General features: G+C 41.6%; 1 long non-coding RNA gene across 1 annotated transcript in view; it reads right to left on the reverse strand.

The window, feature by feature from the left end:
* LOC129392081 (uncharacterized) overlaps positions 1-23,739 on the reverse strand; it is a 64,397-nt gene extending 40,658 nt beyond the window's left edge. Inside the window, exon 1 of the long non-coding RNA XR_008617213.1 lies at positions 23,651-23,739. This is a non-coding gene — a long non-coding RNA (uncharacterized lncRNA). The remainder of the gene's footprint in view (positions 1-23,650) is intronic.
* Positions 23,740-27,500: the final 3,761 nt, after the last annotated feature.

Here is a 27,500-nt window from a genome sequence, read left to right on the forward strand (position 1 = left end):
GATTGGGATTGACATGTATACACTAATGTGTATAAAATGGATAACTAATAAGAACCTGCTGTATGAAAAATAAATAAATAAAATAAAATTCAAAAATATATATATATAATATTTCCTTAATATATATGGTAGTTGTAAATTCATAGAAAATTTAGTGTGTATTAAAACTGGGCAACAAATTATGTAAATTGGAGTTAGGTTTTAGGCTTAGATAAGTATAAACAGGTTTACCTACATGAATGCCTGGCAGGACATTCAAAAGCCATGTGAGATGCTACAGGATTCTGAATTGTGTGGGACTCTCCTGTGAACAGAGGATATCTCGCATCCCTGGCTCCCACCCAGTTTGGTGACATCCGAAAAATGTTACTAGGAATTTCCAAAGCACCCTGTAGGGGGCAGTATAAACTCCATTGAGAACTATTGGTCTAACCCACCTTTTCAAAACTGTCCCGCCCTCAGTTCACCTCTCCGGCAGAATATCTCTTCTGACCTTGAGACCCCCCAGCTGAAGGGTTTGACTGAGTGCCTGTGCTTAAAGGGGCTGGCACACCCAGATCCAAGGACCAACGTTGAATGAAGCCAGGCTCACTTGGGAAGGAACTCTCACTGGTCTTCAGGGGCTCACCTTGGGGGACTTCTCTGTATGTTCTCCCACACCTTTGCTCTTCCATGGCCACTTTCTGTTTCAGTGAAGGGGGACCTCGGTTTATGCAGCATGGTACTCCATCCTGTGGGACTTTTCGCTTGCTGTCTGCCTGGAATGATTCTTCTTCCTTTTCATCTCTTAACTTCTAACACCCTTCAAACCCAGCTGAAATATCACCTCCTCCAAAAAGTCTTCCTAAATTCTCTCTCCCTCTGAGTTCCTGCACTTTTTCCACAGTGAGTCTCTTTTGCTCCAACCTTGAAGACAAAGGTCCTTTTAGGTATCTTTCGTGTCCCCAAAGGCACCTAGGAACTTGTCACAGTAGCCCAATTGTCCAACACATTCTTGTGGATTTATGAACTCAAAGAAAGGGAAGTGATAGACTTATGCCATATATGAAATATTTGAAGAGAAGCCCCTAGCCTCTCCTTCAGAATCGCTTCCTTTCTCCTCAACTAAAGTAGAACCCCCTCAGGACAGCAGCTGGCCCAGAGATGCATCATTCCCTCTTCCAGATGCAACATTAGTGCCTAGAAAGTAATCTATACCCTCATGGTGGCTCTGAAAACATGAACTAAGACAACAATAAATTAACACAATAGACAACTAATAGCACCCACCGTGATGCTTTCATGTATGAATTGGAATGTGAACACTGAGATTTTCATTTCATGGTTGAAAAATATGCAAGTTGACCCCAATACTAATTTCTGCATTCCCGTCATTTACATATCATGGGTCAGTAATCATTTCTTGCCTAAGTGGCTTTCCAAATGAAAAGCTGTAATATTGCAATGGTTTGTCATATTTACAAACATCGCCTTGTGCTACCCACTCGGTGCTTTGGTTTCATTGGCAAGCAAGCAGATCCCTGTCTCTGAGAAGGCGGAGCAGAGCCTGAGAGGAAAGAGCCGGTTCCCCTAGGAGAGATCCATTTGTTTTTTCCTCCCTCGCCTTCAGGACTCCAGGAACCTCTAGTCCGCTGGGACACCTTCCAGCCAGCTTGTTTCTCCCAAGTGCCTGCCGTTTGGTCAGCAGGGGCCAGGGATGGGCTCTGCTTGTGTTTCTGTGATTGTTTTCCTCTCTGGGGCTGAAAAATCTAGCTTCTTTGAAAATGTCTCCTTGGGAGGCTGGAAGTGCTGAGAGAGCCGAATGTGATCTTTGGGAAGGGTAATGCAACCTGATGTTTTTTATTACAGTTCAGAACAACATCGAGTGAAATGTCTCCAGTGATTCTTTTCCCTCATTTTAATGCTAGGATAATACAAATCAGCACATGACTTAACCGGTCTTTGATGTAAGCCCAGTCCTTGTCGCTGGACTTCTTCACGGTGTCCTGAGTTACCTGCTCCATTAGGGATCTCACTCTTATCGCTGGACACAAGTCTCTTAGAAACCTGTGTTTTTAAAGGATAATAGAGTTAGCGCCACAGATTAAAAGGAGAGCTGGTGTAACCGTTACCCCTGCCCAGCAGGCCTAGTTACCAGGTCTGACTTGCTCTTTCTTATAACTAGGGTTGAATGTCAGCATCCAGCTTGCGTGGGGAGAGTCACCCCTTTCTCATTCACATACGCGTGTTCTCAGCCCGAGCTGTTCTCCAACCCACACCTCCTTGGCTGAGCTTCCGTTGCTCCTACTTTGGCACAAACACCTAAAAGGAAACTAAAGAAGAAGCTTTGAGGTCAGTTACTAGATCCTCCTGTGCATTTGGTCTCAGGGCTAGAAAGCAGCGCGGTGGTTGTGTGATTTATGACACCCCTCCCGCTGCTGCTTTTCCTTATTTTGAGGGTGATGTACAAGAAGTGAGCTAGCGAAGAGTTGACTGGTCACATTTCACACCCTCGCCTGTGAGTCCTAAGATGCAGGGCATAAAAACAATAATGTGCACGGAGAGGTGGTGGGGAGGGATTTAGCTGTTAATGGAAATTTCTCCTTCAGACCCTCTGGAAAAAAAAGTTGCCTTTTGGAGGATAGATCCCCTGCTTTTTTCTCCCTGGCCCCTATGTTTTAAAAAGTTAAGGGGTGTGTGTGCATGTGTGTGTGTGTGGGGGGTGAGTGTGTGTGTGTGTGTGTGTGTGTAGGGGTGTGTGTGCATGTGTGTAGGGGTGTGTGTGTAGGGGTGTGTGTGCGTGTGTGTAGGGATGTGTGTGCGTGTGTGTGTAGGGGTGTGTGTGGGGGGGGTGTGAGTGTGTGTGTAGGGTGCGTGTGTGTGTAGGGGTATGTGTGCATGTGTGTGGGGGGGTGTGAGTGTGTGTGTAGGGGTGTGTGTGAGTGTGTGTGTGTGTGTGTGTGTCTGGGGGGTAGCAGGCAGAAAGGGAGGGGAGTGGAAAATGACTGTTAAGATCCCAAAGTCCTTCTTCTCTAGCTGGCTGCATCTCTGTTTATGAAATGCTATAACAATAGTGAGCTCACGCCTGTGTGCTCCTATCATGCAGGGTTCCTGGGTGCCAGAGGGGCACTTTGTGACCATATGAGCGTGGATTATTTCATTTCCTACATCTGGGACTCCAAATGGCCTCCCAGAATGCCACAGGAGAGGGGCACCGCTTCTCAGATGGGGGAACCTACCTTCACCAGGGATCCCAGTGGAGCAGAGGGGATGAGGCCAGCTATTCCCAAGCGAAATCTGAAAGTTCACACACACCAGTGCCTTGGGGAAACTTTCAGAACCCAGAATGAGATGGAAATAAATAATAACCAATCATGTATGTCAGCTGCAGTTGGAAAAAAAAATAGGAAAGAACAAATGAAAACAAATCATAAGCATTTTCTTCTCCAGCCTAGGAAGATGTTCTGGGAATAAAGTTTTGTATTTCAGCTTTGAAATTCTGTTGTGACCTTCTAGCCACACACCTCTGGATGTTGCTAGTGGTCCAGTAAGGAAACCGAAATGGTCTGAGGAATGCCGGCATAGACCACAGCCTCTGGACCTCTTTCTCACTTTATTTCAATTAATGGGATGGGGTGTATCGGTGTGAAATAGTAGCAAGAATGCTTACTTCTCCCAAGTACTGAACCAAAATTGAGTGTACACAGAGGCAGCACACTGAACTGCTGTTTAGATGAATCTGATGGACAAAGTTGCCATCCAAAAATCAGGCTCTTCCTGTTTTCAGGTTTATTGTTGAAACCCCTTACCATCACCTCCATTCTTCCCCCCCTCAAAAGGAGTTGTCCAAATCAGTCAATTTGTCCTGCAGGGAAAAAAAGTTTTTTACAAGAATATGTGACTTGCATTAAAAAAAAAAAACAATCTGACAGTTGACTTAACTGTTTTGCATAAGATATTTACAAACCACAGCAGATTAAAGGGGGGTTTTATGCATTTTCACATCCTGCTTGGTTTAAAGCAGCAATTTTCTGCAAGGACAACAGAGAAAAAAACATGCTTTACACCGCTTATATTAATTACATTTTTTTCATTACCCATCATGTTTTCTGCAGGCTTGTGTATTATTACTGCAAAATGTAATGAAATAGAAAAAGGAGAAAAGAATGGACTTCTGGGAAATTTTCCAATTCTTGAAATGCAATGTTAATTGAGAGCTATTTTTAGGACTGTGCAGATAGTGCAGGACCCAGTGCCATCGGTACAAATGGGTCCAGTCCAGGTGCAGCTTCTGGGGTGACAGCCTGAATCTCTGCTGCTGGAGAGCTTGAAAATCTCCATCTTGCTTGGTGCCAAGTCTACCGAAGGACATGGAAGGATTTCTACAGATGAGCTATTCACAAAGGTAATAGAAGAAAAGCGAGGGGAGATGAAGGTGGATCCCTGTAGGGCCCAGGCTCAGTGATGCTTGGTAGCGATTCCCAACCTCATCTTCAGCAACCACTCCATCAGAGTGAAAGAAGACTAATCAGTATTTAGGAAAATGGTGACACACAATCAAATAATTTCCAAGACTCTTACAATGAAGAATCCAAAAAGCATCCATGATGTGGTGAAAAACAAGCTCCGTTATCAGGAACCTTCCTCCCCTGCTGGAGAATTATAAATTCTTAGTCTTGGGTGCATCCTGCCAAGGACTTGAGGAAAGTTGTCTGAAGAATAGGAACTTGATGGATTGGAGAAATATTGTTTCTTTTATTACCAAACTATATAGACCATAGATTTAACTTCCCGTTTGATTAACCTGAATAGGTGATTCTCAAATCCACTCTTCTGTATTACTTCTGTGCCCCAGAATCCCGTTTCCTGATGTACTATTGGAACCAACCTTGCAAATGATGGAGGACACATAGTAAACATGTTGACAGGGGCCAAGTGTTCTTCCAGAGAAGGTCTCAGAAGGGCTTCAAAGAATTTAGAAACTCTGGGCACATTTGAAAATTCTCAATCTCAACATACCATAAAATGTTTGAGGCTCTCTGAGTGTTTCAGCCACTCCTAAACATTAATCTCTCGCAAATGCATTCTGTAAAAAATAATTTTAAACAACTGCTAAAACCTATAAATTCCTATAATTCTTATTGTTGCTCCCACTTTCACAAAGTAAACACAACTGTCCATAAAAGTCATCTGGCCAAAACTCGCTTTAGGCTATCAGACTTAGAAATCCAGTATGAGCAACATCTCACCCAGTTAAAAGCAACAGAGAAGAACAAAGGGAAAATGCTTTCCAGCCAATAGTCTTCTCTGAGCTGCCTCTATGAGGCAGGTACCCTGCTCGCCTGTCTCACCTGCTTCAGGCTGCCCAGGACCTCAGCCAGTGCCGTGCACTCACTCTGAAATCAGCAGATTGCAATACTCTGCTACAATGTTGTCATCAGACGCAAACTGCCTGTCTGCCCTGAGACTATTGCTTTAGCCCTGACTGACACATTATTCGGAGTAAAATGTGTAATAAAAAGAGAAATTCCAACTTTTCTAGGAGTTTCTTCCAGGAGCAAAGTCAACTAGATAAAATAAGTGGTACATGGAGTGAGAGGGCAAAATGGAAACGGTGTATAAGAACTAAAACTTCATAGCTGGTCAGAAAGAAACATGAGTTTCCATTTCCCATTACCTGGATTCAAATCATGAAGATTAACCTGGATAGTTCCTGTCCAGCCTGGCCTACATTCAGTAGCATCTAAGGCTGGGCTAACCAGCTGGTAGGCTTACATCTCCTGCTCATCATGAAGATGACAAGAGGCGATCTTCTAAGCAGTCCTTGGTTTGCTCCAAGTCACGCCCTTCTTAATCACCTGCTGCTCCAGAAATGCCTTTGGACTTCTGTGCTTATTTTAACTCTAACAGGGCTATACCCCTATTTCTCTTTTTATCAGCTTTAAACAATAACTATTCACCCCTGCTATGAATGATATTTAGTTCCCTTACACTCCCCCTTCCCACTCTATCTACCTCCATCTTCCCAATTTCTAATACTTATAGCTTAGATTTTCTTACTGGTTACGTTTGTAGTGTCAAATAATATAGCCAATGTTTATTTCTCACTTTAGCAACTTTATATATGTTTGATAAGATTACTGTTGTCTCTATCTTTCCTTCTCCCTCCACAGTGCTCCCATTCCATATCCCATTATCTGTCAACTCTACTCATATATTTACATTGTCAAAACTGATAACATTTATGTTCTTTTTTATTATCATAATTAAGCCTTCTGTGGGTTTGTCTAGGGATTGACTCTAACAATTAATAACCTACAATGTATAAACAGGGTTTATATGATCATGATTATATAAATATTTTTACTTGTGGACCAATCTCTTTCTTTCCTGAGACATCCACCCAGCTGTCTCTGTATTTCTGCTCCCATCCAGATAGCTTGCTCTTTAGTGACTGCCCAGCTATCACCAAGGGACTTCCCTCTCTGCCCTTCTAGGTTAGAGCTATTATTTCCTGGATCTCATGCCTTCCTCCTTCATGATGTTTTCCATTTTGCTGGAGTTCACTCTCGATTATCTTCTTCAGAAGTATCAACTATAATTTATTACTATTACATGTTTGACATGTTTTCCCCCTCACTACTTCACTAGGTTTTGGCTGCGGATAGATTTCCATGGTCAAAATTATTTTCCATCAGAACTTTGAAGGCATCATTCCATTGTCTTCCACCAACCAGTGTTGCTGATAAGAAGTCAAATGCCTTTCTGATTCTCATTCCCCAGAAAGTAACCTGTTTTTTTCCTGTATTGAATCTCTTAGGAGTTCATTGTTTTCCTTGGGGCTCTAAAGCTTCATAGGTATGTATCTAGGTATGGACAAAAACTGGTTTTAAGGCATTTTGATAGATAGATCTGCTTCTTGTTGTCTTCCCTGTTAGGGTTAGAAAGAAGAAGCCATGTCTTGGTTTCTGAAACTCACATTGATATCAGGGAAGAAATAAATCATAAATACACATTAACATGATTTTCTCTTATCTGACAAATTGAATTTAGAGTATGGAGTTCAAATATTTATAACCAAATTAATAAACACATCATATTGGGACAATGCCAAAATCGTTAGTTTAATAATTTTTTTAAAAGCGCTCAAAGGCTATAAAGTGGAAGTTTCCCATGCCTCATTCATGAAGTAGAAGAAAGATGATGGGTGAGAAGAAAAAAATTGACTAAATTTTTGACATTTTCTTATATTTACCAAAAACCCAAAATAGTTTGACTGCATTTTAAGAGAATGATGAATATAACCAAGAGAGTTTATGGAAGAAGGAATGTAAAGAAGCATTTCCTTGGATAGATTTTGCATAAATACCTCACTATATAGAAAATGAACCTGGGTTTTAGAACATACAGATCTGGACAGGAGCTCTGGCTCTGCCATTTTCTAGTTGTGTGAGTCTTGAGCAAACTAGTTAAACTCAACAGATGTTACTTTCCTTCCTTCCTTACCCCTAACTCTATCAGATCAACACTGAGGCTTGGGTAGTTATAAATGTTCTATCCGTGTACCATGATGAGGTACAAAGGATGGGTTTATAAATGTAACAGAATGTTAAATTGGAAGTTCTGACTCATGCACCAAGGTACAATTGATGTTGCATTCCAAAGAAATTGCCAGACCATATGCAAAATTTCCAAAAGGAGAAATACAGAAGAACCAATTGCATAATGCTTGAAATCTGTCATTCACATTTAAAACATAAAAAGGCCCCGAGAGTGGAAATTAAGGAAGAATTTTGTGAGAAGGATTTTAGAAAAGAGGCTTTGGGATTCTGGGACTCCTATCCTTCTAAGGAAGGTCAGTGGAGCTCCAGAGACCCTAATGTGTATCTCCTGACGTTAGGGAGCAAGTGACCAGGGCCTACGTTACATCTGAAGAAGCCAAAATGACCCTTAGAAGCAAGGTAATAGACTACATGTAAGAAATAACTACTCACCAAGGTTTGGGAACCCTAATAACGGGATATAGAAGGCTCAGGGCCATTTAAAAAGGGATCTGCCTAGGGACTTCCCTGGTGGTGCAGTGGTTAAGAATCCACCTGCCAATGCAGGGGACACGGGTTCGATCCCTGGTCTGGGAAGATCCCACATGCCACGGAGCAACAAAGCTCATGTGCCACAACTACTGAGCCTGTGCTCTAGAGCCCGCATGCCACAAGTACTGAAGCCCGTGCTCCACAACTACTAAAGGCCACGCGCCTAGAGCCCGTGCTCCACAACAAGAGAAGCTACCGCAATGAGAAGCCCACACACCACAGTGAAGAGTAGACCCCACGCACCGCAACTAGAGAAAGCCCATGTACAGCAATGAAGACCCAACGCAGCCAAAAATAAATAAATAAATTTATTTGAAAAATAAATAAATAAGTAAAAAATAAAAAAATAAAAAGGGATCTGCCTTAAGGGGTGGCTTAGTAGACTGAGGAGACACATAAGAATTGTTCTTCTAATTTAGGTATAACTGTCCTGAGCTATACCATGTTTATGTACACAATTCCCTTTTTCAGTAGATATTTCTATACTGCCCAGAGTGAACATTGTGAGTCTACATCCATAATATGTCTGCAACAGTTCTAAGTTACCAACTAATCAAAAATAGTAGCTAACATTTATTGAGAATTTTTTATGCACCAAGCACTGTTCTAAGTACTTCATATCTATTAACTCACAGGAGCCCTAGAAAGTAGGCATTTTTACTGCCATGCCCATGAGGAAACTGAGGCATCCAGAGTGTAACTTGCCCACAGATTCATAGCTAGGAAGTGGCAGAGCTAGTGTTCAACTCAGGTGGTCTAGCTCTAAGGCCCAAGCTCATAACCATCATGACACTCCCTCTTTAAGGCTTGGCAAGAACAGATCCAAAGAAGTAGGTCCCCTTCCTTCTATTTTCAGCATTAAGGCAGGTTTTGCTATTCCAACTAATATTTTTAAACCTTTAGAAGAGTTTGTGCTGGTTCGAAGAGCTCCTACAAAATAAATAAAAAGCAAATTTCAACTCACAGAATTATTTTTCAAAAGTAAGGCGGCATAGGAATGGAATAGAGGAGGAAATAAACAAGTAAATACGGTACATGGTGTCAGAAACTGGCCATTCATCAAGACATGTCAACAACACCCAACTTAAGTTTGATGAGTTCAATATTTTCAGGTCTAGCAGAACTTCTTGTGACCTGTATAATTGAGCAACACTTCTTGGGTAAGATGGGCCTGGGGCTGGACCTCAGCTCTCAAGGCTAAATTTCTTCATTCCATAGTTCTTCCAGGTCACTATCAAAACCACTGGTAATTTTACACTGCAGTGATCTGTGCCTTTTCCTGGCCTGAGGATAAATAGAAAACTTAACAGTTCTGAGAGCTGTTGACACCATGTACTCAGAAACACAATCAGAAAATGTTAAAGGAAATCCTTGAAGGATGTGAATGAAGGATGTGGACATTCACACATGGGAACTCCCCACATGATGCCAGCTTTGGTCCTCAGCTCTGTAGCCAAAAAATGAACAGGTCAGAGAGGGAGCAGGGGTGCATGCCTGAAGCTTTAATAGAATACAGTAAAGGATGAGTGTTCCTGACAAGGCTTCAAATGACCATTTGCTGGTAGGCAGAGGATTCTAGGGTGCTCAAGAGAAAGGTTACAATGATACAAAAGATGCCTGTGAAAGGATTGGGAAAATCCAGTTCCTCCCCGACCGCTATCAAATGTAGTTCTTTGTTCTCCTGTTTGATAAACACGCACTGATACATTTTTAAAGTCATTTTCCCCTTTAAGTATGTAGCCCATCCAATCTAAGGTCACACACTTAAAGAAAAATTAGGGAGGTAGAGAGGCACTTCCTGAACCCTACAATTGGATACTTGGTCTGACAACAGGACAGCATGTTTGAACTGAGAGCAGGTAGAGTACCTTACAATCGCTGTCAGCATGAGCTATAAGGAAAAGTTAAGGAAAGGGAAGGGGTGGCTGGAGGTAGATAGAGAGAAAGTGAGCTAGGAATCCTTGCTTTGAAACATGCACGACACAGACACATGAGGGCTCCAGTCTAAATGCTGCTCCAGCCCTGGATCCCACTCGTGCAGCCTAAGCAATACCCCCAGAATCTTCTCCTCATTAAGTATGATAAAAGTTGTTTCAGTTTTTCCACTCACAAATACAAGAGTCTCACAATATTTCCCTTCTTATTTGCCAGAGATAGATGTAGACAGCTACATTCTCAATTTAATTACTATTCCCTCAATATAAATGGCTTTCATTCTTTCATTCACTCACTTACTCATGCAATATATAAGCACTAAATGCTGATCGAGGTACAGGAGATTCACAGATAATTAAGCCATTGTCCTAGTCTGTGAAAAAAATGAGAGACGTATAACGTGTTACATATGAAGGCAATAACAGCAGGATGTGCGTGATATAATGACTGCAGAGAGGACAGGGTGATTAAATAGAGGGGACAAAGTATTCTGGTAAATAATGACCTAGAAAGAAGAACAGGAAGGGTCTAAGCCTCGTCCCTCATTAAAATAAGGCTGTCAGACTTGGTGCATCTCCGTCTGAGCCCTCATCCTGTCTTCCTCCAAATCCTCAGATTCAGATGCTATGTAAGTCTCAGAAACAGGAGAAGGGGTTGCTTAAGCTATTTTGCAGAGTTGAATAAATCAACAATGGGCCTATGAGCAACGGCCTTTGACAAGTCCTCGTGTCTGGCTCAAGTGCAAGGAAGCACAATGCTCGAATAGAGGACAATCCGCCTGCCCAGGGACCCTCCCAGAAGTGAGGCACTGCGAGCAAGGGCTGCGGGGCCTGGCCTCGGGCATGCTGAACAGCAGCAAGCACAGCCTTGCACAGGGTCCTCCTGCAGCCGCTGAAAAGGGATGATTAAGAGGCAGCATGAATTGCATGGATCCTGTCCTAGCCTTATGCTTTCGGAAGATAATGATGATGAACGAAATGACGAATGAGCTATGATAATCCTATAAAAACCCTCCTGTCCTCTCTTGCCTTCTTTTCTTCTCCTATTCTCTTCCCAGTCTCCAAATCCATTTCTCTAACTCTTTGATGATTCAAACCCCTTTTCCTATAAAGACAACCTGAAAATGCCCCCCACATCAGCTCCTGAGCCACTGAAGCCTGTCTCCCTGGCTAATGACAAGGCTCATCTCAGCTGACACAAGCCATTTTTACGTGGAGTATTTGATGGTTCTGTGTTTTGTTCTGATGATTGTTAGCTCTTTTGGTTCATTGGCGTTGGAAATAAATCACATCTAACCTCTTTTGTACTAAAATTAACTGTCTCCTTGGACTGATTATCTTGCCCTTGGTCTCGGCGGAGTTGCACCCACAGGATCTCCAACGTGCCTGGCAGCCCCAGCAGTTTGCTGAAGTTACATGTGAGGGGAGTAAGACTGGTTTTCCCAGGCTCCGGTCAAGAGGGCTTGGCTGCTCCTAAAAACAGCAGAAATGCTTCAGCAAAGTTCAGAAACCAAAGCAGGAAACAGAACCCCTCTCACATGGATGGGTAGCATAGGCTCTGGGGGGACAGGAAACTGGAGCATTTTGAACAAGTCCATCCATCTGTTTACCAAGTGGGTTTAGTTTTCTCCACAATGTATTATAATTCCCATTTGGAACTTGTCAGAACTATTTTTTTCATGATAAAATTGTTTTCCTTGAAAAAGAAAAAGCACAATTCAAGAACAAAATAGCGGGGAAAAGATCACCCTTTTCACACCTGGAAAACAGATACAAGGCTTTGCCAGAATTTAAGACATAAACAAAGGTTCTTTTTCAGAGGGTGGGTAAAGTGGTCCTCAAAGAGAGAAGAAAAAGAGTTTGGTGGCCTCAACAGGGGAAAGAGTGGGACCCAAGTGTCAGGTAACAGGCAGCTGGCCCATCCCTAATTTCAGGGGCTGACTCTAACTAAAGCAAACCAGTGTGCACTGCTTACCTCTTGAAGTTGTCACCCACCCTTGCGGAGGCAAGGATGACCTCGTGCTGACATGAACTTGTTCCCTCCCCATACCCTTCACTGTGTGGTTGCTCCTCCAACCTCTCAGACTTCTCCCCAACTCATTCTCGGGCTCTTTCTGCACTTCCCTGACTCTGCGTGTAAACTCTCAAATTGAATATGGTATAATCAAACTCTGAGAACCATTAAAAATTTTTAAAACGTGTTTCTCTTTCTGTTTTCCTGAATCCTATTAAAGGCAGCACCGTTCTGCCGCACATACATGCTTAAGATCTGAACAACAAACCCCACTTCCTTGCACAGCACTTTAATTCAGCGCTGTCTTCACCACAACCTTTTCCTGCCTAAAACGCCATCAATGCCTCTTCTTTAGCTCTTACACGACAATGTCCCCATTGCTCCTTTATGATTTCACAGTACAGGCAGACGTTAAAGGACCTCTATCCGTAATAGCCTCAAACTCCTGAAGGACGCCTCAGGTCCAGCCATGCCTGTCTCCCAAAGGCATCTAGAACATGACTACCTCCAAGTCTTTGTTCATGCTGTGCCCTCCACCTTGAATGTCTCATTCTTCTCTCCATGTATTTAGACCCTCCCATTTATCATAGTTTACCATGTCATCAGTGAAGCCTTTGGAGTCACCCAAGTTCATGGTGGTCTCCCCCTCCTCCCCTGAGCCTCTATGGCGATTAGAGTTTGCACTGCTCGTTTGGCACTTACCATTTACTCTCTTGTATCACCATTAATCCAGCAGACATTTTTGAGCACCTCCTATATCCCCTATGGCAGACTCTTTGCTAATCATAAAAGGTTAATAAGAAACAAGAAGTGTGGAGGAGAAGGAAAGATGGGTAGAAGAAGCAGGTCTAAGAGAAGGAACCTTTTAAATAAAAGAGATGTGACGATGTCCTACATCATAGGAAGGAGGACCAGTTATTAACGTGCTATCTCAGCTCCAAACTCACCCTTTTATTCTCCACTTTGTGATGCTAGTCTGGGACTTTGCAAATGTTTTTGCTTTGCCAGTTGACCTCCTGGGAAGCCCTGTTAATAGGGAGTGCTAGAGGAAGACAAAGGCTCGAGGAGGAAGTCAGGACTTGCTCCTTCCTGTCTGCTGTTTGCTGCTTTCTGTGGGCTTCCTGTCTGTTTGTGGTTCCCATGAGCGTCACCCCAGCAATACTCCTTCACCTCAACAGTGGCAGTTCCTTCTGGTAAGAGCAGCTGAATCCACTTTGAAGTTTTTCCAATTCATAGAATCAGCCTCTCTGTACCCACTCTGCCATCCCAAGACACCACTGCACACCAGCCAGCACTTGCTCTCCTCCTCAGAGTCTGGGTCGCAATCTTCTTCTAATGCAGAGACACCAACACCAGCCAAGCATCACCTCTCCTCAGAGGTCTGATTTTCACCTCCATGCAGTTCCTCCTTTAAGCTTCTAAGTTTTAATAATTATAACCTCTTCTCTTTGTTCTCTCAGCCCTAAGGGTGATAGATGCTTCCCACTTTCATGATATCTTAGCATCCTCTTTCTACCTTTTCAGTTATCTGGGTAGCACTTTTTTATATTAAAATCTATTCAATAACTGGTATGGCTTCTGTCTCCCAGTTGGACCCTCACTGATACAGAAGGAACTAGTTTAGGGGCATAGATTAAAATAATGCAAAGTGGTACCACTAAAAAGCCAATAGATAAATTAAATATTCAAACAATTCAAAAGAAGGAAGGAAAGGGAATAAGAGGAATAAAATTCACAAGGGACAAAATAAAGCCAACCATATTACATTAAATGCTAAAGCACTAAACCACCCAGTGAAAAAGCAAAAATGATCAGAACTGATTTTTAAAATGGAAGATCCTACAATATTCAGACCATGAAAGACACATTTTAAGTATGATGACACATAGGGTGAAAGTAAATGGATAAATAGAAGATATATAATGCATATGGTAAACATAGAAAAGCTGGAGTGGCTAGATTAACAACAGATGAAATAGACATCAATGTGAAGAGTACTTCAAAGACAAGCATGGACATTTTATAATAATTAAAGAGTAAGTTCACCAGACAGACATAAGAATCATAAATTTGTATGTGCATAATAACAAAGCTTCAAAATACAAAAAGCAAAAGTTGGCAGAATTAAAGGAAGAAATATACAATACACAATCATAGTGGGAGATTTAAATACCCTTCTCCCAACAATTCACAGAACAACTAGAAAAAAAAATCATTACATTCATAGAGGATCTGAATAACACTATCAACATGACCTAATTGATATTTCTACATATTTATACAATCCATCATCCAACTTCTTTTCAAGTGCAATTGTATATTCACCAAGATAGAACATATACTAAACCATAAAATAAGTCAAAAATATTTAAAAGAATTGAAAATCGGGATAATAGCAGAGGATTAAACAACTGACATCCAAATTGAACTCAGCCCCCAAAATTAAACAATAATGACACCACCACCAACCACCCCTCCCAATTAAAAAAAAGGAACTCACACCAAAATACATTACTATGAAAGTTCAGAATACCTGGGATATAGTGGCATATAGCATTAAGGAGCAGATCACAAAACTTCCAGATGGGGAAAATTAGGCCCCTTACAAAGAAACTAACCCAGCTGGCATCAGACTCATCAATAGCAATACCAGATGCTGGAAGAATGGAGCAATGTCTTCAAAAGTTTAAGTGACAATGATTTTCAATCTAGTATTCTATTCCCAGCCTGTCAGTCATGTGGAGGCAGAAAAAGGACAGTTTAGACATGCAAGAACTAAAACATAATGTTTTAGAAAGTTATCAGAAAGCATGTGTCAACAAAACAAGAAATAAACCAAAGAAAAAGAAAGACACGAAATCTAAAAAACAGACCAGAAGAGAGTCAAAAGCATCATATGACATCTGTGCAATCTTCCAGAAAGAAAAAAGTCCACATTGGAGCAGGAGAGGGAATTTTCGGGGAGAAGTTCTCTAGAAAAGTTAGAGCTGCTGTGCATGAGTCCATGGACAAAACTGTTTACTTATGGTAGAGATATTAGAACATTTGGAAAATTAATAAGTATATAAAAAGAAGCTTAAAGAAAATAAAAAATAAAGCCACTGTCATTTCCAGGAGAAAAAAAGGGCAGGACAAGGAAAGAAATATGGTTTTAATTCACTATGGCTCATCATTGGGCAATATTTGCATGTGCATAATAAATAAACTAAAATTGTTTTATTTACACAAATATGTGGAAAGGGAGAGAAGAGGATATCAAGGAGTTAAGTTTTTATCTACTATGGCAAAAATACAATAAAATATTCCTAAAATTTATCAGTCAAGAAATAAGCATATTATTTAGATTAAATGAAGTAATAGCACTTAGAACAGTGACTATTACATGGTAAGCAGTATCAGCTGTTATTAGAAATAAGAAGTTAAATATCAGGGGAAAGAGCTAGAACTGAGAGCGGTTGTCTCTTGGGCATAGGATTCAGAGAGGAGGAAAACTATTTCGGTTCATTACAAGCTTTTTAGTACTACATGACTTTTAAAATAATATACATGTATTGCTTTTATAAAAATAAAATTAAATTAATAATCAAACAGCTATATTGTAGAATAAAATATAAACATAAAAATGTTAAGGCTTTGTAAATAAGAAAGTAAAAGGTAATTTATAAGTATGGTGAATGTAAATTTTAAGAAACAAACTATGTATTATAAAAAAGACATATTAAGCTCTTTCATATACCGTTGGGTTAAAAACTAAAAGAATTTTAAAAAATCATACATACTCAAAAACAAGAAGAAACATATTCCATAAACAAAGAAAGAAAACACAAAACCAAAAATAAAAAACCCAAAACAAAACAGAGGTCTCCCTAAAAAGAGATCTTGAAAACGAGAGAAACAAGTGGGAAACCAGGGTGTTAAGTGAAAACTAAAACTAAATATCCAACGCACAACACAGGTACGAACCACCTACATGAAGCTAGAATTCAAAATAGTGCTTTATAGTCATTAATGGTTGCCAAATTTATAGTCTCCATCCATCAGCCCAAGACTATAGCCAAAAAGAAGTCACCTGTCCATAAACAGGGTTAAGCACTGAGTTCCTGTATTAGAACTAGGACCTTAGGCCACACTGCATTCAGGGGAAGGCTCCAGAATTGCACAATTTCTGCAGAGTGACAGACCCGCCCAAGTCACAGATATAAGCCTTGATCAGAAACAGGCTGTAGGGCTGGGCCAGAAGCAGCCATGAAACCATCCCTATGAGGAGAACAACAGGTCCCAAGAAAATGAAAGGATGAGTTCACAAACAAAATTCAAAAATGTATTTTTAAAAATCCATATCAAGAAAGAAAGCCAATGCACCAGAAAAGTGGAGAAGTTAAACCCAAGAAAATAAGAGATATCTGAACAATATAGAAAGGACATTAAAATGAGTAGTTTTTAAATGCTCAGATATAAAAGAAGGAATAACATCCACGAAAGAGGACTAAGAAATAATAAAATAAATAAATTTAAAATATTTATGAAATAAATAATTTGATAGGTTAAAAATTTAGACACAGGCAAACTGAGAGAACTGAAGTAATTGCCTGAAAAGCTATCAAAAAAGATTAGTCTGGGGAAAACAAAAATGAAAATTTAAGAGACATAGAGCATAGAGAAATGATTAAAAAGCTCTAACACATATCTCATAATAGCAATTTCATAAGAAGAGAGTAGAAAGAATGGGGGCGAGGGGGAGAGTATATAGAGAGATAGTAACAGAATTTTGCAGAACTGAAGACACCCATGAGTTCTAAGATTGAGAAAGCCCAGCAAGTTTTAAAAATCCACACCTAGATATATCATAGTGAAAATGCACAATATCAAAATTAAAGAGAACTTAAAAGGATCATAGATAAAAGAGAGACAACCAATAAGTAAATGAAAAACATTGACAGTGGACTTCTCATTAGCAACAATGACTCTAAGAAGTCTATGGAATAATTTTCAAAGCATCAAGGAAAAGTGCTGTGAATCTGGAATTCTATACAAACTGTCATTTGACAGATGGGAGTCAGAAAATTATTGACCACAAGCTCTTTCCTTAAAAAAGCTACTAAAAGATGTATTCAGTAAAGGACATAAATTAACCTTGGAGGAAAAAGGAACTGTGTGGGAAAAAATTGGTAAAACAAGTTAGTAAATCTAAATAAGTATTGATTATAAATAATAATACAAATAATTCCTGTGTTTATAAACAAGGTAAAACTCCAATACTAGATCATTCTAATATAAGATCAATGGATGTTTACTCAGATGAAAGAATGAAAGTTAAAGCTTCTTGGAGAAGAATGATGGAGATACTGATTAAGCTTTGATGGGAAAATGTAAGTTTGAATATATATATATATATAGGAAAATTCATGAAAAGAATAGAAACTGTATGTGTAAGTTCCAAACCAATAGAAGAAAAAGGAATATAAAAAACTCAATCAGTCCACACAACAAGAAAGAAGGAAAACAGAGAAAGATAAAAAGCAAATAGGAAACATAAAATAAAGTAGCAGAAATAGCTTAACAAATGTAGATAAACTTCTAATTGTATTTTTAAAAAGAAACCATGTAGGAGTCTCTCTGAGACAAGGCAGAACTAGTAAGAAATTCAGTTGAAAACTGTTGGACTAAAACTGAGGGACTTCTGGTGAAAGAGCCTCTATTTTCTTACTAAAATTTAATAAAGAGAGTAAGGGGAACAGGAGTAGGGTTGAGACTTGAGGGCCGTGGTGATCTTGTCAAAGCTTTTCGGTCAAAGTAACAGAAATCCATTGGCTATAGCTCATATAAAGCGCAGCCTATTTAAATGATACAGGAACACCTGTCAAAAGAAAATCTGATTGGCCACTGGTCAATAGACTGGCTCACCTGGATAGAGTATCAGGTGTCCACCCTTTTCCAAACACCTGTGTTGGGGTGGAGGTGTGTTGCATGCTGGAAAATATATGATCTAGAAGGCAGAGTACCCTGCTTCCCACAGTCATAGCTTAAAACACTGTGTCAGGAAGGAAGGTGACAGTAAGTCTAGCAGAGTTAAGGAAAGGCCAATGTTGAGAGCTCAACCTAAAACCAGACACGGTAAGTGATAAGTGAAAGTATTAGCCAAGGTTGCTCCATTTTCTGCTGCCAGTGAAGGGAATGGACGAAGCTGAAGATTGGGAGTGGAAGAGGATTCGCAAGGCTGGTAAGAGAAATGCCCTTGGGATTCTGTCTAGGTAGTGGGGGAGTGAAGCCCAGAAAGAGTTTAGGACTGGGCGGGTAGGAAGGGTCAAGTCATGGATCTCTCACTAAGGCTCTGTGGGTGGGAGGGAAAGGGCAACGTGGAAGGGGGAGAGATGGTGACTAGGAACAGAGGTGTCACTTGCTGGAGGCTTCAAAGGCGGAGCAGTTCTGGGTGTAACAGGAGAAAAGGGTTGCCCAGATGGAATAGAGGGAAAATCGCTACAGCAGAGGAAGTCAAAGGGCTACGTACGCATCAGCAGTGATGACAGGAGACCCGGTGAAGAGGGACGCTGAGGGCAAGGTGCCAGCGAGCACAATGAATCTGGCAGCTGAGAGGTGGGAGGGTGTCGGGGTGTGAGAAAATCAGAGACCATGCAAGTGATGAGGAGAACTAGAACACTGACCCAAACCCAACTCCTGGAGCCAAATTGATCAATGGCTCCTGTCACTTTCGGGGTGAAAGTCTAACCCCTCAGCACAGAAGACCTTTATGATCCTTCATTTCCAGCTCATCTCCCACCACTTTCCCCCAGGCTCTTCACTCTTCTACCGAACGGCTTTCTTTCATCTCCACATGCTGATTCTTCAACCAGGCATGTCCTCTCCCTGTATCTTTACCCAAATGACTCCTGCTTAGTTTTCAGAGCTAAGGCCAAGAGTCAGTCATCTCCTCTGGAAAACCTCCCCAAGTAAGTTTCCAGTCTGAGTTGAATGTCTCCCCAGCCCCGTCATGCTCCCCCTGCACACCTGGAGCCTCTGTCACAGCATTAGCCCACCCCTGTAACGTTTCTAAAGGGTAGGGACTGCATCCTACATATTTTGATGCCCCCAGTACCTAGTGGGGTTCCTAGTATATAATAGACACACAGTACATACTTTTAAGTATATATACACATTTCAAGGGGTTTGAAAGAAATCATGCCATCACAGTTAAGGTGAGGAAATCAGAGAAGCAACAGATATCAACAGCTGTCTCCATGTGACATTGAGTAGAACGGAGAATCAATACGGTTCAGTACAAGCAGTGAGGCAGGGAGTGAGAAGAGGACATACGGGCTGCCGTGAAGGATATTACATTGACTGATGAGATCGGGATAAAACAAGACAGGAGAGGGCTCCCTAAACATGTTTGCACCAGGCATGTGATTCTGGGTCACAGGGATAAAAGAGACAAGGCACTGGGAACCACCAACATTTGGCTATACACTATATACAATCTCATGTCATCTGCACAATAGACCCTTGAGATGGCAGTTGACTTCCCCTTTGTACTGGAAAGCCAGCAACAAGGTCCACAGTGGAACTGAAGTGGAAAGGCATGGTAATTCTGTGGCATTTCCTTCCCAGATGAAGTGAGATCAGCTGATGATGTCAGGCTTGGGCCTCCTTGTGCAGGAAATTCATACAAAATCCTACAAAGGCCAAGAGCCTGCCTTTTGGTTCTTTATATGTCCTATAGCACCTAGCATGTGTTATAGACTTCTTAGGATTCAAAATGTATTTGTTGATTGAATAAATGAACCAATGAATGAGTCAGGGAATAAATGAAGGCTGACCTGTATTAAGTATAAGGGTCAGGCACTCTGAGTACTTGGCATCCATTATTTTATCTAACCGTCCTGCTATCCATGATTATCCTCCATTTCACAGATGATTAAACTGAGGCTAAGAAAGCTTAAGAAATTTACCCGAGGTCACACAGCCTGTAAGTGACAGAGCAAAAATTTTCCCAGGCCTTTCTGCCTCAGAACCTCCACTCTTAACTACTCTGCTACATGGCCTCTCGATGAATGGATTCCTCTGAATTAATGGATTTTTCTGGAAATGTCAGCTTCCCCGTATGAAGACAGATGGTCCCTGATGTTCCAGCCCTATGAAAAAAGAAAAGCACAGAACATTGGGAGTTGAGGGTGATTAGTTCAAAGTGTAGAAAAATCTAAAAATATATTGGCTTTACCCTTAGATATTTGTCCAACAGCGGTAGAGCAACTTTAATTAGTGTAACAGGACAATAGGAATTAAACAGGCTTGGTCACAAGATTTTTACAGGATGACACTGATGGTATTACTATCCAACTTCAAAGATTTGGAAAGATGTTCTTGCTAACACTGGAGAGTAGAAACCTGCTTTCCATCAACTAGGCTGGCCTGACAAATTAAGTCTGTAGAGTCATTAGATTAAGATAAGAGCTTATCTCCTCCGCTGACATTTATTCAGAGGTTTTTATACTGTTCAGCTAGTAATTAGTGCTGTTGAATTTTTAACACTGCTTTGTCCAGTCATTCAAAACTTCTAGAGGTGTATTTGCATCTGCTGTGTATGTTTTTGGTTATTAAAAATAGATGAGAAATACAAGAGAATTACTTTATGAGGTTTGAAGAATTCTTCCACAAGTTATTCTGTGGTGAAACCTGCAGCTTAATGACTTATTTGAAGAAGAAGGGACCAGTTCTCCCAAATTGATCAGTGTGGAATAAAGAGTTGGCTTTTACTATGAGGTCTATCATTTATTTCGAGGCACACATATTATAGGTTTATGATGTTCTAGTGGAATCATTAAAACTAGGATCCCATGCAATAATGGTTTCCTGCTGTTTCACACCCCCAATTCAGCAAACATACTATAGAGTCAGGGAACAGCTCAAAGTTGTGGGGTTTTTTTAGTCTCTTTCCTATGACTGATTTGACTGTGAAAGGTTTATTTTTCCAGTTTTCTTGTAGTTATAATAACAACTTGATTACTATAGAATAAACTAATACATTAAGCCTGCACGAGTGTCTTGACAGTCTGTCAAACAAACGATGCTCACATTTTTAAATGCATGGTTTGCCAAATTCCAAGCTCTATGGTGAAATACTAATAAGTAATCAGATGGGTAAGACCCCCTGTTTTAATAAAGTCCATCACTTGGTTACAGTGGCATCCCGTTGCTATTACTATCACATCATTTATTTTGTCCTAAGTGTAGACATCTGTCGTCACTCAACATATTGTATCTGCCACTTTAAAAATAAAAAAAAAATGTGGCAGAGAGAGTTCTGCAGGGACAAGTAAAAGTATTTGACTCTCCTGTTTCACCTTACCACCCCCCAAAAAGAAGCCTCAAAGAAGACCCTGCATGCTTCAGAGATCCAGCCTGGAAGATGGGTTCTCTGTCACGAAAACGTGACCCATGAGGTTTTGTAGTTCACGAGCTTCCGAGAAAGTCACATGTGAATCAGCCTCTGTGTGCAGTGGGGACAGTACTTCTTGTCAGGCACACGCCCTGCCCAAGGTGACTGTCCCAGAAAGCAGGGGAAATTCTTCATATTTGTTATAGCACACAATCATCCTTTCTCAACACCCCAAGTACATTCAAATATACGCTTGACATCCCTGAAATATACTGGAATGAAAAGTTTACCATTTCAACAAGCCACTGAACCTCAGTTTCCTTAACTAAAAAATAGACGATTGCTCAGGATAATCTTTAAACATATCTCCCAGGGTCCTGAATCTCAGATCTATGAGCTGACCCCCAAGGTGGAAGCCTTCGAGGACAGAGAAAATTATTATGGAAGAAGAGCCCACTGAGTTTAGAGTCATCTGAGGAATTTGTAGAATTAAGTTGAAAAGAGTAAAATAGAAACTCCGAAATTATATGATTATATTTTGTCATAAGATAGAGGTCAGAGTATATTTGTTGAATAAATGAATGAATGAGTGAGCGAATGAATTAACTGAGAGGTAGCATGGGATATTAGGATTTGGAGTCAGGCATACCTGGGTTCACTCCCTAACTTGGCCGTATACTTGCTTTGTGCCCTTGGAAAATACACCTCTCTGAGACCTGCTTCTTCATTAGTAAATCAAGCATAATAACTAGCTCCTAGTTTTGTTGCCAAGATGAACAACAACCGACCTGAGCACATGGTAGGTGCTCAGAAACCATTTGTTTTCTTTACCCCCATGAAATGCATGGTTCCATATACACTGAGTTGTAAAAATATCACCCTCCAGCTTTCAAATTCATGTATTACCAACTACCACCAACACATTTGGTATGTGTTATTATCTTCTTTTAATGGGTAATGAAAAAGAAAGAAGAGAAGAGGAAAAAGAGCCTAAAGCTTCCCTTCCAACTCCCCAAGGGTAATCAGGCCAGGGTAAGGTAGGCATCATTCAGTGTGTTTACAATGTACTCCATCTCAGTACTCAGCCTTTGTTAACTCATCCCCCCCTACCCGCCAGCTTTCTGAAGACCAACATGTAATTAGTGCACTAACGAGGTCATTTAGCAGAAACCATGGGTAGGGAGTAATGAATGTGCTATCAGGCTCGGAGAACAGCTTGGGCAAAAATCCAAGCAGTCCATGTTCAACTCTGATGAGCTGACCTAAACTTGGAAAACAGAGCTTGGAAAAAGGTTAATAATAGGACATCAGAAATGAGAGCCCCCTCTCCAGAGAGACCCAGAGCAATGTTTTGAGCATGATCATTTGGGAGCAGGCATGAGGAGAAGCTGGGTGTCACCCAGTATCTGGCAAGGTGTTTTGAGTGCTACAGTGCCATTACTGAGGATCTGAGAGTACAAACCTGGAAGGGACTTCAGAAGTCATATACTTCCATCTCCCCATTTTACAGATGAGTTTAGAATGCTCCTGAGAGCTGAACTGACTTGACCAGTCATTAGAAACAGAGCCTGACTTACTACCAAGGCCACCAGATAAGTGAGTAGTTTGACTCACTAGCACATGCTGTCCCCTTGCCTCCAAGGGTGACATTTAGGAGACCATTTGGACAGTGTATAATGATACTTTAAGTGGGGCTAGTGTTACTTGGACCACTTCTAGAGTAATTAAGTCCCAGAGGAATAAACCCATCCATCTACCAGTTTGCATTTGGAATTAGCACTCTTAACTGAGTTGCAACTGCTAACATGGCTGTGGCTTTCAACTGTATAGAAAAGAAAGTGAAGAAAGGAGCCAAATACCTCCAAATCCCTGGCCCACTGATTCGCAAGCTAGAGGCATGCCCACCCCACCTTCACCTCCTAGGTCACGGAGTCGCTGCCTGCATCTAAGCAAGCACCAAGCACTGCCAGTGAGTAGGTTAAAGAATGGGCCACAGACTACTACTCTTCTCTTTACAGTTTATAGATGTTATTGGAATGAATAAAATAAAAATTACTACAAAAGCATTTTGTCATTGTGCTTCCCCCCGCCAATCAATAGATTCTTAAAAGTACAACAAAATATCCTTAAGTAGAGAAAGAAAGAACTTAGTCACTCTCAATACTTGAAGTGGTAAGTACGAAAGTATTAAGATTCACTGGATGGATTTTGTTTCAGGGATCATTTTCATTTCAATGAGCATTTGTTAAGCACTTACCACATACACAACACAACCAAGCAGTTGGAAGACAAAATCCAGCGTATAATCTCTGTCTTGAGAAACGTACTGCTCCTTTGGGAAGGCCTGACATACCTACAAAGACAGGGAAGAACAGGTTTCAGGAGATGTATGACAAATCCTGGGAGTTCCTTGCCTCCTATTAAATTTATTTTTGTCCTTCATTTAAAATGGTAACTGAAGAGGGTGGCTTTGGAGTGGCCTTTGGGATCAGGAAGCATTTGTTTGCTCTTTTAATGTGTGTAGTGCTTCTCTGGGAGCCCTCTTTTTGGAACAGCCCCTCCATACAACTGGGTTCCCCCAAGAATGACCCCCCAGTACCCATGTTTTCCCCAAGGTCACTATTCCTATTTTCCTGGTCATCCTATATTCCTCACACCCAGAGCCTGCACACATGCCCCCTTTGTTCCCATGGAGCCGATAGGAAGCAGGGAGAAAAATCTGCCTGACAAGGGATGATGAGTGTCAGTAGGATGGTACAGTGCCAAAAAAAATGTGAGGGCGATAACCACACCAAGGGGATGGGACACTAGGAGCGCCATTCTCATTCCAGTAACACCGTCTTCCTTGTTTGACTTTGAAAACAATGTCATGATAAAAGAAGGCTCTTCAAAGCCCTCGATTACCAACTAATTCAGGTCCCACTACAAAACAGTGTAGAACAAGATTTCGTGGCCACAGATGCTGCCCAGCTGTTTCAGGACTTACCAAGAAATTTTCTCTCCTTTGCCCTTCCAGTTGTGGGAGATCCACGTCAGAAGCTGATGATGCTCTGGTGCTGTGAGACACAGCCTGCTGAATTGGAATCCAGACTTTGGGGTTAGGTAGACCCTGGTTCAACTTCTAGCTTAGGAACTTCAGAACTGTGTGGCCTTAAACAAGTTGCTTAACCTCTCAGAACTCCCGTCTCCTTACTGAGAAATAGAGAGGCTAACGATACATACCTTCGAGGATGACTGTGTAGATGACATGAGACAAAGGATGTCAAGACACCTAACACATAGTAGGTGCCCGATGAATTTTAGTTATTATGTTTTCAAGACAAAATTCCGCCACTGCCTACTTCAGGAGCGGAAAATAAAAACGAGCCGCCTTGCCAGGGTGCAAAAGCTGGTGCTAGGAACAAATGTAACCACATCAGGGGAGAGGGCCACCCATCCTCAGAGTCGAATGCACTTTATAGAGATAGCAATCTGCAGCTTGTCAAGTGTTCCCTAACATTTTGCAAAAATCCCCAAATGTCAAATTAGTGAGTAATCTGTACAGTACTGCAGATCTTGTTATCCTCTGACTGATTCATAGCATATTTTGGGTGTCCCAGACACCAGTCCAAGTAAATGTTAGTAAATAAGGAAAATCACATCTCCCCTCGCAAGGCTCTGAAGTTCTTCCTCAGCTTCCACTTTCAAAGAAAGAATATAAACCTCGAGGGCCAGAGAGTAACACTTAGTTCTTAGAGTTGATTGAACTGTCACCAATAAGTATATACCCCACATTTACCATGCACCCAGGCCTGAGGCAGGCTGGAGATGGGGGCAGGAGTGCAGGGTTAGGGGTGCAAATCTTAATCACCGACTCCACACAAACCACTTGGCTTCATATACATTTTCTTAATCTTCTCAAAAGTCGTTTTTATTTATTTAGCAAATACTGAAATTGTACTTGCTATGTGTGTAGTGCTTCCCTGGAGGCTTATTTCTTGGGAGGGCCCTGCAATATAAGTGGATTAGAAATGCTTTACAGTCCTCATAACAAACCAGTGAGGTAGGCACCATCATTATCCCCATTTTACAGATTAGGAAACAGAGGCTCAGAGAGATGAAGTGGCTTTCCTAAGGCCACATATTCAGTGGCAGAGTTAAGGTAGGACCCAGACAGTGTGGTTCCAGAGTCTGTTCTCTTAACCATTGAATACTGCCTTACGAGATAGGCATGATTACCATGATTATCCCCATTTTACAGATGAGGAAACTGAGGCTCGGAAAGGTGAAGTAACACTGCCCAAGATATCATAGCTACTGGATGGTGATAGAGCTGGAGTTTCGAACAAGGTCTATCTGTTTATATAACCCTACCCAATGGGTTATAAGTTACACAAATTCTAAAAAACAGTCTTGCCTTAAGTAGCTGCTAGTTTTGCAGGCCACGAATAAAAAAAAAAAAAAAGAGGAAGAAATCCCAGGAAGACCATGAGCAATAAGCGCCAAAGGGCTCCACTCTCACATTCCCCATTAATGTTACAATGAATTAATAGTCATGGCTCCAACCCATGGCTCTCAACTCCTGAATGAGAGACACGTTCTCAAAACAGGGCTGAGGGCTCCCTGAGAAATGCCTTTCTGTTTTGCTTTTGTTTTTATAGTTTCCCTGACTTGAAGAAAATTGAGACAAACCCAAGTTGCTGAAGCTGCAAGATGCATATTTCTATGCTTTCTTTAGAATGTGTGCCTAAACGTTGTTTTTTTCACTCTGCTAACTTTTCAAAAACTATTAAGAAGAAGAGTGACTAGATGCTGGGGGCTGGGGCCGGGGGAAGGGAGAGGGAGGCCGGAGGGAGGTGGCGGGCAGATGACAAGCAAAGCAGAGTGATTTCCATGAGAGCCTTCCTCCCCTGCCCCAGGCTCCTCCTGTAGCTCCAGAGCTTGGTGCCCACAGGTGCTCAGGGATGGCGGGACTGAAGTTTCTGAGGACAATGGGGCTGTGACCTTTTGCTGTTAGATTCGAAGTCTAATGAAGATTCTTGGGAAAAGAACTGGATTTAATAGCTGGAAAATACTAGGGGTGAAATAGATTGAACTGGAAATTCTTACACATCAGGCCCAAACGCTGGAAAATCTTGCTCACTGTATCACCTTCAACAAAGGGCCCCTACTTTCTTATCCCTTCTCTTCGCTCAGTGTTCAGCAACACTGGCTGCAGCCTGGGAGCACTGACCTAAGACAGAAGGACGCGAAGAGACTGCTTCACTTTACTCCCCAGAACCCCTTCCCCATCTCTGCTTCATGGTGTGAAGGTCAGAGAAATGGCCCTGCACCTCTCTGGACTGCACACCTCTCTGGACTGCACACTTCTCAGCTCCCCCACATACAGTTAATCTCCAAGCTCTATCACTTATAATGCAGCCACTCTCAAACCCAGGTACGTTTCTCCATTCCCACAGCTCCTGCCCTGCTCTGTCACCATCGTCTCTTCCCTGATTACTGCCACAATCCCAGCTTGTCTTTCCACGTCCCGTCTTGCCCACTTTAATCATAATCCACATAGCAGCTAAAGCAGAAATCTGATTGTGTCATCAGAAACCCATCGCCCTTAGGACTAAGTCCAAGCTCCTCACTGGGTCTACAGGTTTTTTTTGTGATCTGGCCCTGATCTTCCCTCCTGTCTGCTTTCTCCCACCCTTGCATCCTATGCCCCATTCCCACTCAGTGTTTGCAGGTCCTTAAACACAGGCCGTACTTCCTTATCACTCCCAGCCCCTGTGCGCTCTTCAGTTCTTGCTTAGCCGTTGCCCCTCCTCTAGGCCCACACTCTCCCCTCTGCAGCTCTGCAGCCTGACCTCACTTCAGTAGCCAGTGTGGTCAACGTGTGCTGAAACCCTCTTTTAAAAACCATCATATGGATGAATGACATGGATGATCTTTAAAAATATAAATCAGATCACATCATTCCGTTCCTAAAAACTCCCCAATTTGCACTTAAAGTTGAAACTTTTACTGCCTACAAGACCTGACTAAATCTGGCCCCTGCCCAACCCTCCAGCCTCCTCCCATACAATGTCCTCCTTTGTTCACTTGTTTCCTGTCACAGTGACCTTTCTCGTCCCCGAGAC

Source organism: Physeter macrocephalus, chromosome 4 (assembly GCF_002837175.3).
Source record: "Physeter macrocephalus isolate SW-GA chromosome 4, ASM283717v5, whole genome shotgun sequence".
NCBI classification, from domain to species: Eukaryota; Metazoa; Chordata; class Mammalia; order Artiodactyla; family Physeteridae; genus Physeter; species Physeter macrocephalus.